General features: G+C 39.2%; 1 protein-coding gene and 1 non-coding gene across 8 annotated transcripts in view; both read right to left on the bottom strand.

Annotated features, from left to right (window-relative positions):
• Positions 1–13,393, bottom strand: part of CHRM3 (cholinergic receptor muscarinic 3) — a 567,870-nt gene that overhangs the window by 456,405 nt on the left and 98,072 nt on the right. The window lies entirely within an intron of this gene.
• Positions 3,963–4,035, bottom strand: TRNAR-ACG (transfer RNA arginine (anticodon ACG)). The gene has a single exon. It is a non-coding gene; the product is annotated as a tRNA-Arg (tRNA).

Below are 13,393 nucleotides of genomic sequence, written 5' to 3'. Positions count from 1 at the left end.
TTGAAAAAAGTATGTTTTCTAAGGAGGAGATGAAGCAAAAATGTAAACTATGCAAAATATCTTTAGTAACTTATTTTAGTAATATCTAGTAACTTATAACATATATCCAAGCCTATGCCCCAACGAGTAACACTAAAGAAGCTGAAGTTGAACAGTTGTATGAAGACCTACAAGACCTCTCAGAACTAACACCCCAAAAAGATGTCCTTTTCATTATACGGGACTGGAATGCAAAAGTAGGAAGTCAAGAAACACCTGGAGTAACAGGCAAATTTGGCCTAGGAGTACAGAATGAAGCAGGGCAAAGATTAATAGACCTTTGCTAAGAGAACACACTGGTCATAGCAAACACCCTCTTCCAACAACACAAGAGAAGACTCTACACATGGACATCACCAGATGGTCAAAACCAAAATCAGACTGATTATATTCTTTGCAGCCAAAGATAGAGAAGCTCTATGCAGTCAGCAAAGACAAGACTGGGAGCTGACTGTGGCTCAGATCATGAACTCCTTATTGCCAAACTCAGACTGAAATTGAAGAAAGTAGGGAAAGCCACTAGACCATTCAGGTATGACCTAAATCAAATCCCTTATGATTATACAGTGGAAGTGAGAAATAGATTTAAGGGACTAGATCTGATAGACAGAGTGCCTGAAGAACTATGGATGGAGGTTCATGACACTGTACAGGAGACAGGGATCAAGACCATCAAAGAAATGCAAAAAAGCAAAATGGCTGTCTGGGGAGGCCTTACAAATAGCTGTGAAAAGAAGAGAAGTGAAAAGCAAAGGAGAAAAGGAAAGATAGAAGCATCTGAATGCAGAGTTCCAAAGAATAGCAAGGAGAGATAAGAAAGCCTTCCTCATCAATCAATGCAAAGAAATAGAGGAAAACAACAGAATGGGAAAGACAAGAGATCTCTTCAAGAATATTAGAGATACCAAGGGAACATTTCATGCAAAGATGAGCTCGATAAAGGACAGAAATGGTATGGACCTAACAGAAGCAGTAGATATTAAGAAGAGGTGGCAAGAATACATAGAAGAACCATACAAAAAAGATCTTCATGACCCAGATAATCACGATGGTGTGATCACTGACCTAGAGCCAGACATCCTGGAATGTGAAGTTAAATGAGCTTAGAAAGCAATCCCACTGCTGGGCATACACACTGAGGAAACCAGAAGGGAAAGAGACACGTGTACCCCAATGTTCATCGCAGCACTGTTTATAATAGCCAGGACATGGAAGCAACCTAGATGCCCATCACAGATGAATGGATAAGAAAGCTGTGGTACATATATACAATGGAGTATTACTCAGCCATTAAAAAGAATTCATTTGAATCAGTTCTAATGAGGTGGATGAAACTGGAGCCTATTATACAGAGTGAAGTAAGCCAGAAGGAAAAACACCAATACAGTATACTAACACATATATATGGAATTTAGAAAGATGATAACAATAACCCTGTGTACAAGACAGCAAAAGAGACACTGATGTATGGAACAGTCTTATGGACTCTGTGGGAGAGGGAGAGGGTGGGAAGATTTGGGAGAATGGCATTGAAACATGTAAAATATCATGTATGAAACGAGATGCCAGTCCAGGTTCAATGCACGATACTGGATGCTTGGGGCTAGTGCACTGGGATGACCCAGAGGGATGGTATGGGGAGGGAGGAGGGAGGAGGATTCAGGATGGGGAGCACATGTATACCTGTGATGGATTCATTTTGATATTTGGCAAAACTAATACAATTATGTAAAGTTTAAAAATAAAATAAAATTAAAAAAATAAAGAAAAAAATAAAAATAAAATCAATCCAAAGAGAAAAAAAAAAAAAAAAAGAAAGCATCACTACGAACAAAGCTAGTGGGGGTGATGGAATTCCAGTTGAGCTATTCCAAATCCTGAAAGATGATGCTGTGAAAGTGCTGCACTCAATATGCCAGCAAATTTGGAAACTCAGCAGTGGCCACAGGACTGGAAAAGGTCAGTTTTCATTCTAATCTAAAAGAAAGGCAATGCCAAAGATTGGTCAAACTACCACACAATTGCACTCATCTCACACGCCAGCAAAGTAATGCTCAAAATTCTCCAAGCCAGGCTTCAGTAATACGTGAACCGCGAACTTCCTGATGTTCAAGCTGGTTTTAGAAAAGGCAGAGGAACTAGAGATCAAATTGGCAACACCCACTGGATCATTGAAAAAACAAGAGAGTTCCAGAAAAAATCTATTTCTGCTTTACTGACTATGCCAAAGCCTTTGACTGTGTGGATCACAATAAACTGTGGAAAATTCTAAAAGAGATGGGAATACCAGAGCATCTGACCTGCCTCTTGAGAAACCTATATGCAGGTCAGGAAGCAACAGTTAGAACTGGACACGGGAACAACAGACTGGTTCCAAATAGGAAAAGCAGTACATCAAGGCTGTATATTGTCACCCTGCTTATTTAACTTCTATGCAGAGTACACCATGAGAAATGCTGGACTGGAAGAAGCACAAGCTGGAATCAAGATTGCTGGGAGAAATATCAATAACGTCAGATATGCAGATGACACCACCCTTATGGCCGAAAGTGAAAAGGAACTAAAAAGCCTCTTGACGAAAGTGAAAGAGGAGAGTGAAAAAGTTGGCTTAAAGCTCAAAATACAGAAAACGAAGATCATGGCATCTGGTATTATCACTTCGTGGGAAATAGATGGGGAAACAATGGAAACAGTGTCAGACTTTATTTTTTTGGGCTCCAAAATCACTGCAGATGGTGACTGCAGCCATGAAATTAAAAGATGCTTACTCCTTGGAAGGAAAGTTATGACCAACCTAGACAGCATATTAAAAAGCAGATTCAGGATGGGGAGCACATGTATACCTGTGATGGATTCATTTTGATATTTGGCAAAACTAATACAATTATGTAAAGTTTAAAAAAAAAAAAAAAAAGCAGAGACATTACTTTGCCAACAAAGGTCTGTCTAGTCAAGGCAGAGACATTACTTTGCCAACAAAGGTCTGTCTAGTCAAGGCTATGGTTTTTCCAGTGGTCATGTATGGATGTGAGAGTTGGAGTGTGAAGAAGGCTGAGCACCAAATAATTGATGCTTTTGAACTGTGGTGTTGGAGAAGACTCTTGAGAGTCCCTTGGACTGCAAGGAGATCCAACCAGTCCATATTAAGGGAGATCAGTCCTGGGTGTTCATTGAAGGACTGATGCTAAAGCTGAAACTCCAATACTTTGGCCACCTCATGCGAAGAGTTGATTCATTGGAAAAGACCCTGATCCTGGAAGAGATTGGGGGCATGAGGAGAAGGGGATGACAGGATGAGATGGCTGGATGGCATCACTGACTCGATGGACGTGAGTCTCAGTGAACTCCAGGAGCTGGTGATGGACAGGGAGGCCTGGCATGCTGCGATTCATGGGGTCGCAAAGAGTTGGACACAACTGAGTGATTGAACTGAACTGAACATATATGTAGTAAATATCTACTATACGTTTGACATCAGGTTAACGGTCTACTGAAGTGAATGTAGCCTGAATTCAGCAAGGAGGAACTTATGTTTTTATCCTTAGTACACAGTCTGTATTTAAGAACCCTATTGGATACTATGAAACATCAGTAACCTGGATGAGTTGATTTAGACCATAAATAATACTAGGTTCAAATTCCCATTCCTCCTTAAACATAGTTACAATGTAAATCATATTCCAAGTTGGGGATTTTAATTTTCTGCTCAGTAAGAACCTATTAAGTAAATGTAAAGCTCTTACTTTTCTTAGTCTTAGTGCTTTTGAAATCCCTACTGTGTATTTGGAAGGAAGGAAGGGGAAGTCGCTCAGTCGCGTCCAATTCTTTGCGACCCCATGGACTGTAGCCCACCAGGCTCCTCCATCCATGGGTTTTCCAGGCAACAGTACTGGAGTGGGTTACCATTTCCTTCTCCAGGGGATCTTCCCCACCCAGGTTCGAACCGGGGTCTCCTGCATCGTAGGCAGACGCTTTACCAACTGAGCCACCAGGGAAGTCATGTGTTTGGAAGTCTATTCAAATAATTTTTAGTTATTTTTTTTAAACAAAGTTTTCAAGAAACTTCAATTGTAAGTAAATTTCCAGCTTATAAATATGTGGTAAGAGCAGCTCCCACAGAGATTAATTAAGCTGACATTTTTTCAGTACAGGATGGATAGGATATTTTTCTAAGATTCATCTAATAATTGGGTTTTAATTCAATGTGACAACCTGGCAAGTAAAGCCTGACCTACTGTATCTAGTTTAGCAACAAAAACTCATAGTAACTGGGGATCTTCTCCACATAGTAACTGGGGATCTTCCAGGTGGATCCAGAGGTCTTACTGAGAAACTGTATGGGTCATCTTGCATGAATCTCCATAAAAACAACACTCCATCAGCAATGCATAGCCCCATCAGATGTAGATTTCTAATATTTGATTACATGAAGCAATTCCTAAGAGTCTTTTGTTTTAAATATTAGTGGTTCCCTGCAAAATCTTTTAATTACTAGACAAGGACCAAATCTGTGTTCCAGTTTTCAGTTTAGCTACTATCTCAACTGGAACTAGTTTTCTCAATTTTTGGAACCTCAGTTTCTTCACCTACACCCTGGGAGGCTTGCAATGATGAGTTTTGGGGACTATTACATTTCCTGAATAGTGTAATACTGGCGTTTTGAGGCAACTCGATAAATACTATCTGTCTTTTCAGATGAGTTTTGGACAAATGAACAGTAAGATCAGAGTCAGAATGTGGATGCTTTCATCCCCCTGAATGATAAAATTTGACCTGGAGAAGGGGCTAATTGAGGTTGACTTCACACACCTTGTTGCTGGCAGCCCTGGACCAGGCAGACTCCCTCTGCAAGGCAGGGGCTTTATCTCCCAGTTCACAGCTTGGCCCAGAGCAGCAACCACCCAGAAGGTTATTCTGCCCACATTTCTGCTAACTCACTTTCCCATGGATGGGTAGAGGAAAGTGTGAGAGACTATACTGAGGCCAAGTGTGTTTGGGCAAAAATGCCTTCCAAGGAATCAGGAGGAGAGAAGAAACAAATGTTAACACATCCAACTATGATTTTCCTATATCCAGCTATGAGACAGGAAGTCCTGAAAATACATTGAGGTTTAGATTACATTTATCACAGTGATGTAAGTGATACCCAGTATGAGAAGCTGGGATATTACTAACCTAAGGCATTTTTTCATACTCAAAAATTGTATCCTGCCTTTCTCTAGTACAAAGTATCTAGGCAAAGCTTGATGATCTTTATTTGCAACAAGATTATTGTTACAAAAATAGAATAGGACTAAAGTGAAAATAAACACATCAATTTTAATATATCTCATACCAATTCTCATACCATCTCCTAACCTGCTATAGACTCTATGCTATAGACACTAATTTCTTACCAAATCTGAATTTTTTATGTCAAATGCAAAACAACTTATAAAGAAGAAATTGTAACATGTATAGAATAATCTACATCTTGCTTTCTTCCCTCTATAATTTGAAGACTGTCCTATATCAACATCTACAAAACTATTTAATTCTTAAGAACTACTTAGTCCAAAATATTGATTTACCATAATTCAATGTCTCTCCCATTAATGAACATCTAGGTGTAACGACTTTAATTTCAATACTACCTTTCAAAACTACACAAGTAGGAAATCTTCCTAAGGAATTTGACTGGAAAAGAGTTGAAGGAGATGTGCATTTCACATTTTGACAGTTAGCCAAGTTGCCTATCAATAGATCTATTAACAATTAACACTCTCAATCAAGAGGCCATGAAGAGTGACCACTTATCAATTCCCTTATTATATTGAGACTTAACAAATATTTCAATCTTTGTCAATCTGGTTGTTTTAAAAGTACCTTATTTTAATGTGCATTTCTTAGTAATGAGGCTGAGCTTTCTTTCCCATATGGTTACTATCTACTTATTCATGTTTTTTTAATTGTGAGTTACTGTGAGCTGCCCTATACTTAATTTTCTATTGCAAGGTTTGTATTTCTTTGTATTTCAAGGATATTTCTCTTTTGTCTACTTGTTATTTTTTTTTTTTTTTGCAACTATTACATGGACATGTTTGTAATTTGACTTTGGATATATAGTAGTAAAGATTTTATTGAAAAGAATAATATTTCTCTTTTCTAGATTAAGAGCTAGAAATTTGATGTGGCTGATAAATTTGATGTTATCTTAGGTTCATTTTTCTAGTGTCTTTGTAAGCTTTCCTAAAATATTAATAGTAATTTGTTTTTTTGATTGGGGATTCAACGTAGTTATAGATAATTAATGAAGACTCGGTATTTTCACAATACCAAATCTTCCCATCTAAAAGCATGTTACACGTTTCCACGCATTCAGTCATTGCTTTATGCCAATAGTAGAGGTTTAAAGTTTTTCATGTTGTTCTTATACACTTAGACTGAATTTCTCCCCAGATGTTATCCTTTTTATTGACATTATACACAAGGGCTCTTCTTTCAAAATCAAAGTATTTATGTGTTGTGTGTATGAAAAAAATGTATTCTCTACAATGATTTTTAAAATCAGACCCTTTACTAAGTTGTCTTTTTTAAGAAATTTATTTTCACTGAGTTTTTCAGACTTATCATAGATATATTATCCGAAACTACTGATGATATTATAGACTATTTGAAAGGCTAATGAGATTTTTTTAAGTTTATATTCATTTGTTTATGGCTGTGCTGGGCCTTCCTTGCTTTTTCTAGCTGTGATGTGTGGGGGCTACCTCTGTTGCACTGTGCAGGCTTCTCACTGTGGTGGTTTCTCTTGTGGAGTACAAGCTCTAGAGTGCGCATGCTGAGTAAGTTGCAGCATAGAGCTTAGCTGCCCGGTGGCATGTGGAATCCTCCTGGACCAAGGACTGAACCCATGTTCCCTCCATTGGCAGGTGGATGTTTAACCACTGGAGCAGCAGGGAAGTCCGTGAGATTTTAACTGGGACTGGATGTTCATCTTAACTATCATGCAGAAAAATCATAGAAAATAGCTTTGTCTTTCTATCATACTTTACTGTTTTAAATTATGGCCTTTTTCTTACACTTAATTGGAATTTATTGATGCTACAAAATTAAAAATATGCATGGTTTCAATTTTTCTTATTGGCTTTCAAATTTGAAAGGACGAAAGAGTAGTGTATCAATAACAAGAATTTGGTCTTCCTTGCCTTGGTTCATACTGTTTTATCCAGTAAGTTTTGTCTAGACATCTGGAATTATGATACATGTCAAAATCCACAAATTTCAGTGAAAAAGAGCAAATGCTTCTTATTTAAAAAATTTTAGACCTATTTTTTGAGGTAATGCTTATCTATTTTATAATTTTCATGTCTTCATATTTTCATTCACTAAACATTGAATACTGCTGCTGCTAAGTCACTTCAGTCGTGTCCGACTCTGTGTGACCCCATAGACATCAGCTCACCAGGCTCTCCCGCCCCTGGGATTCTCCAGGCAAGAACACTGGAGTGGGTTGCCGTTTCCTTCTCCAATGTATGAAAGTGAAAAAGTGAAAGTGAAGTCGCTCAGTCGAGTCCGACTCTTAGCGACTCCATGGACTGCAGCCTACCAGGCTCCTCCATCCATGGGATTTTCTAGGCAAGAGTACTAGAGTGGGGTGCCATTGCCTTCTCCGAATATTGAATACAGGAGATGCAAAGAATGACATTTGAGCCCATTACCCAGGAATTTGCATCTTTCTAAGAAGGTAACCTCTTTGCTACAGTAGATATGGTAGAGGTGAGTGCTAAATCAAACCAAGAATCTTTTCTGGTGGTGATGATGACAAAGAATCAGAGAACAGAAAATTTGGGAACATAGAGGTACAGGGGGACATTCTAAGTCAGGAGTCAGTAAACTACATACAGCCTGCCAGCCATCTGTTTTATAAATAAAGTTTTACTGGAATACTATTTTCCTTTTACATATTATACAACTGGTTCTAGGCTACAACTGCAGAGGTAAGTGGTTTCAATAGAAACCATGTGGCCTGTAAAGCCCTAAATATTTACTCACTGTTCCTTTACAGAAAAAGTTTGCCAACTCTTGTTTTAAAACATGTCATGAACAAGTTCCCATAGATAGAAAAAAAACTAGGTATTTTCCACTGTTTGTGGGGGACAGTTGGAGGGTAAGAGGGATGGAGAGCAGATGGGGTTTGTGGAGAAGCAAGTCAGGAGCTAAGTTACAAGAGTGTCATGGCCCCAGAAAGCACTGTGATAAATGAAGCCTGTAGTGCTGGGCAGATCACAGCAAGATGGAGAAAAGCCTTGAATCCTAGGCAATTCAGAACCCATTTGCTAGCAGAAGGGATTTACAGACATTCAGCTTTGTGTCTCAAGCACATCACACAACGTCCAACACCCACAGACTCAACTGAATTTCTCTCCTTGAATGAGGAAAAATAGCGAAGTTATTTCATTAGTTCAGGAGTAAGTTAATGACAATAACCCTAGTACCTGCTTAATGGAAGTGAAAGGGAAAGATAATTTTGAGAGGATTATGAAGAAAAAAATATAGACTTTATCTAACAGTATTGAGGAACTTGAAAATAACATTATAAGGAGTATTGGGGTAGGGATGGTCATTAACCAAAATAAAATATTAGGTGGAGGAGAAAAGTTTCTAGTTTATAGGAAATCATCAACTTCGTGTTAGTGAAATCAACCTCGAGGTGAGCAGAGAGTGCTCAGTGAAAATGTCCATTACATAGCGGCAAATGCAAGGCTAGAGTTTGTGGTCAAGGATCTAAATAAACTATATAAGGAAGACACATGTTTTTGGGAGCAATCTTTTATAATCAGGAGTTTTTTAAATGAAAATCTAATATCTGCTTTCCCTTGATATAATTGGGAAATTGGTTTACACTATGCCCTGTTCAGGGCTTCCCTGGTGGCTCAGTGGTAAAGAAACTGACTGCAGTGCAGGAGAGGAGATGCAGGTTCGATCCCTGGGTTGGAAAGATCCCCTAGGGAAGGAAATGGCAATCCAATTCAGTATTCTTGACTGGAAAATCCCATGGACATAGGAGCCCGGTAGGCTACAGTCCATGGGTCGCAAAAGAGTTGGACAGGACTCAGTGACTTCACTTTCACTTTTCACTTTCATGCATTGGAGAAGGAAATGGCACCCCACTCCAGTGTTCTTGCCTGGAGAATCCCAGGGACAGGGGAGCCTGGTGATTGCTGTCTATGGGGTCACACAGAGTCAGACACGACTGAAGTGACTTAGCAGCAGCAGCAGTGACTAAACAACAAATGCCCTGCTCAAGCATGGCAGTGACAAGTACTGGTTAAAGGGTGGTGGGGGCCTTGATCAGAATGGGATGGGTCCCCAGGGGGTCAGAGCTCCATAATCTCCAATGCTTCCCAACACTGAAGCCAAGTTTCATTTGGAATTTATCATTAAGCTGGGATTTAATTCTTTCCCTAGTGGAGGTGTATTTTTCTGTTCCCATGTCTCTTATCAAAGGAGAGAAGGAAAAGGCAGACCAAGATGGGTGCATGTTTCAGAAAAGAAACGGGAGGCAACATTTTGTCTGAGAATGAAAAGACTAGTCTTGCCTATTTAATAGCAAACTCTTGGCCCACTTTGTGACTCCTGTGGACAGGTAAGCTCTGTACCCTGTGCTACGCTGTGCATGCATGCTCAGTCTTGTCCAACGCTTTGTGATCCCCCGTCCTGCCAGGCTCCTCCATCCATGGAATTTCCCAGGCAAGAATACTGGAGTGGGTTGCCATTTCCTACTCCAGGGGATCTTCCTGACCCAGGGACAGAACCCATGTCTCTTTCGTCTCCTGCATTGACAGGCAGATTCTTTACTCACTGGGCCACCAGGGAAGCCTAAGCTTTGCATTCTAATCCTATAAATTTGAAACACAGCAAAGAAACAGGTGACACTGGGTTCCCAGGCATCCTAAGATAATGAAATCTGTCCTTTATGGATGTTTTCATAGCCAGATAAAGTGGATAAATGCAATAGGTTAAAAATGAATAATGCTGTATTTTAGAATATTAAGAAAATACAAAGGGTCTGCTGATGAGCCTTAATTGAACAGGGAAATGTTTATCAAAAATCAACTTTATTTCAAGATGGCCATGATGGCGGCATGCATCCTAGCACATTTGGATAGGTGAACATAAAGGTCTATGAAAATTCACACGCTGGAGTTATTATTTTCTTTTATATGTGATTCTATTTTACAGAAGTTTTTGTCATAAGATTTCTTTTAGCTCTTTGCTTTCTCAGAACATAGCAAACTGAGGATTTAAGCTTCTCACTGAGAGTTTCAGACCATGTCACTCCCTTGGTCAAGGCAGGATATCCACTCCCTATACCACATCCACTCCTGTCCTCTATCCCCATATTTCACTTTCTTCCATTCTTATAACTGTGTTGTACATGCTGCAATCAGATCCTAGAAACATTTTAAACAATAAAATCTTTTGGAGCTCTCGAAAGGAATTTTTAAAGCCAAAGAGACTACACATTTTGTTAAAAACATGTGATTCAACATCTAACACAACAGAATTATTGCTTTCCTTCCTGTATAAAATAAGCATCCAAGAGGAAGGTCACTAAATTAATAGCTGTGTTAGAAGTAGACAATATCCTAGTCTTATAAAATCCATGTATGCTGTGATACCAAATTATCTTTTTTGCCAGTGTGAGGGTAGACACAAAGTAAGGGCAGTTGTTGACCCACAACTTAGGTAAAAGAGCCTAGTTAAAGAGCCAAGCAAGGGCCACGATGGGCCTTCAAACCACCTTCAGTTTATGTCGATTCTGTCTCTGAGGTGCTCAAATAATTTTTCAGACAGTATCCAATTAATCTCTAGCTACATAGGTGTCAGCATTTCAGATTAAATTATCTTCCATTCACCCCTTCATAAAAAAAAAAAAAAAAAAAAAAATGTCCAGCATGTGACAAAGCATCTTGTCAAAAACGATTTCTTAGTTAAAGAAGCTTTGCAAAACGAGAGCAAACCACTCCCATTTACTCCTGCAAATCCAAGTTCGTGCCTCTCCTGACCACCTTTGTAGAGTGACCCTGTTCAACTAGTTGGGCTCAATCCTACTGGGGAGACCAACAGTGAGTGGTTTCTTTTACGGTGGTGTGCAGGAAATGGAGAACCACAATTGGGAACCCAAGCAGGGTATGATTAGTTAATTTCACAGTTGTACAGAAGAGCACATTAGAATTAAAATGAAAGCTTATGACAATGAGAGTTTCTTAATAGCTTCTAGAAGGGAGCATTTTTCTACTGGGGCAATATTCTTAAGTCTCATCTTAGTCAGTAAATTCTTAATACCTTCCTGTATAATAAAGGTTAGAATAATTAGAGTGTAAAAAGTGTAGAACAGACATGTAATAGCTGGAAGACCTGTAATACTGACTTACTGTGAGGTAGTCTTTTCAAACACTTTAACAAGTCTGTTAACTGTTTTTATGTTCACATGAGTATCCTTAAAATATTCTCCTTACCCCTCTCAAATTCTAAAGAGAGTTTAGAATTTGAAGAGTTCTAAAGAGTTCATTTGACTCAAATAATGCCTTTTACAACCATGATTATGAAATCACAACACATATATAACATAATGTCTTCTGAGGGGGAAGAAAGGCAATGCTTTGTAATCACAAAAAAATGCTTGACAAGAAAAAATTGTGAGAAATTGAGTTTCATGAAAACCATAAGGAAATACCTGTTTATATTTTTATATCATGTTATTCATTCTTTCCTGTAACATTTGCTGAGAATCTACTAAATTTCAACAACTAGGCTAAGATCTGGTCATAAAAGATGAATATGACAGATTTGTTACAAAAAGATGAATATTACAGATTTGTTAAAAAACTGAATGAAATTTACAGCTCAGCAGAGAATATAGAAAAATGAACAACTGCACCTCAGTGTAATAACAGAAGTGTACAGTTCATGGTTATATAGATGTAACCTGGGTGTGAGATGTCAGGGAAGCCTCCCTGGAAGAAGTGAATCCAATGTGAGAGGTGAAGGATGAGTAGAGATTAGCCAGGTGAAATGAGGGTAGGGAGAAAAGTGGGGATGAGAAAGGTATTCTAGGCAAAAAGTTTATCTTGAGCCTTCCCTGGTGGTCCAGTGGCTAAGACTCCATGCTCCCAGTGCCGGAGACTTGGGTTCAATCCCTGGTCAGGGCACTAGATCCTGCATGCCACAATGAAAATCAAAGATCCCAAGTGCCACAACTAAGACCTGGCACAACAAATAAAGAAATAAAAGTAAATTAAAAAAAAAAGTTGTCTTATTCTTGCAGGTAAAAGAAACTGTAGTCCTGTAGGGTATGTGCTACTTCAAGCTTCAACGTGTTACTTTGTGGAGCAGAAATATGAAAAATTGCTTTTTTGGCTTTAAGTCTTGTGGGAGTACTTAACCCTGAAAGATTCACAGTGTTTCCCATCACAGTTGCATGTCCATGTGGACAGAGGTTAAAAAACAAGACATGCAGGGACTTTCCTGCTGATACAATGGATTACTTGCCAGTGCAGGGGACATGGATTCAATCTCTGGTCTGGGAAGATTCCACATGCCTTGAAGCAACTAAGCCCACGCATCACAACTACTGAGCCAGTGCTCTAGAGCCTGGGAGCCGCAACTGCTGAAGCCTACATGCTCTAGGGCCCACAAGTCACAACTATTGAAGCCAGTGTCCCTGGGAGCCAGCAAGCTGCTACGACTGCGCCTGCAAGCTGCCAACTACTGAATCTCACACACCTAGAGCCTGCGCTCTGCAACAAGAGAAGCCACCACAGTGAGAACTCCGTGCACTGCAACAAGAGAGCAGCCCTCACTCTCTGGAACTAGAGGAAGTCTTTGTGCAGCAACAAAAACCCAGCACAACCCAAAATAAATAAATAAATAATTTTTTAAAAAGACATGCAGAAAAGAGAACTGATGTATTCAACAGAGGTGTGAAAGAATACTTATTCTATGAGTAAGAAGAGCAGCTCAGAAAAACAGGAGGGTGTCTGTGGGCTGTTACTGTCATGCCCAAGTAGGGACAAAAGTGTTAGAACAAGAGAACAGAGGAAAGGGAAGTAGAGCCAAAACATGGGAGGGCTGGCTGGAAAAGTAAGAAAGGAGAAAATTAACAGAGTCCCTGTAAAGGCTAAGAGGACTGACTTTTGCTTCAAAGAAAGAACTCCTTGGCAATTAATCTTCCTAAAACACTCAAATCTGATGTATATCCTGTTCAAAACCCATTGATGGAACCCCCTTCACTCTTTAACTGGGCACCAACCTACCTTCCTCAGCTCATCACTTTTCAAAAAAAACAAAAAAAAAACAACTCGATTTC

The sequence above is a fragment of the Bos indicus genome, chromosome 28, assembly GCF_029378745.1.
Source record: "Bos indicus isolate NIAB-ARS_2022 breed Sahiwal x Tharparkar chromosome 28, NIAB-ARS_B.indTharparkar_mat_pri_1.0, whole genome shotgun sequence".
In the NCBI taxonomy this organism is placed as follows: domain Eukaryota; kingdom Metazoa; phylum Chordata; class Mammalia; order Artiodactyla; family Bovidae; genus Bos; species Bos indicus.
This window is presented reverse-complemented; position numbering and strand designations above follow the sequence as displayed.